Source organism: Macadamia integrifolia, chromosome 8 (genome assembly GCF_013358625.1).
Source record: "Macadamia integrifolia cultivar HAES 741 chromosome 8, SCU_Mint_v3, whole genome shotgun sequence".
In the NCBI taxonomy this organism is placed as follows: Eukaryota; Viridiplantae; Streptophyta; class Magnoliopsida; order Proteales; family Proteaceae; genus Macadamia; species Macadamia integrifolia.
In genome coordinates, this window is record NC_056564.1 from 19753176 (window position 1) to 19753779 (window position 604).

Here is a 604-nt window from a genome sequence, read left to right on the forward strand (position 1 = left end):
ATATAATAAAGGATACACCACAAATGTTAAGAGAGAGAGAGAGAGAGAGAGAGAGAGAGAGAGAGAGAGGGGCATATAGATAAGTGTCATGTATACTTAAAAAAATTACAAGGTCTTGGTTTGGATTGAGAGTTCCCCATTAGAAGAGAGACACACAACCATGAAATTGATAATAGGAGAGAAGGTGCGAGATGGAGATGTGAAAGAACCACAAGTCTTAAAACCTTTGATTTGTAATAAAATGAAAGGAAATGGTTTTTCGCAAGTCATCTCCTATAACCTACAAGTGTGGAAAGTAACTGTTTCATTAAAAAGCGGAAGAATCCATAGAAAGGTCATAGGTAGGAGAGAAAGTGTCAGTGTATGAAATATGAACTACATGATTAGGGTATAAAGTGAATAGAAAAAGAACCGTGTTGGTCTGGTATTGCCTGTACTTAGAAACTAAAAGGTATGAAAAGACCACGTTACCCTCCATCTACGTAAGCTAAAGATGTTCTTATATAGTGATTTTGTTTTTACACCCAAGGATGTAGAAAAATAGCTCCACACTATTGACGTGAGTTTTTTTTTTTTTTTTTTCTTTTTAATCGGAAAATGAATT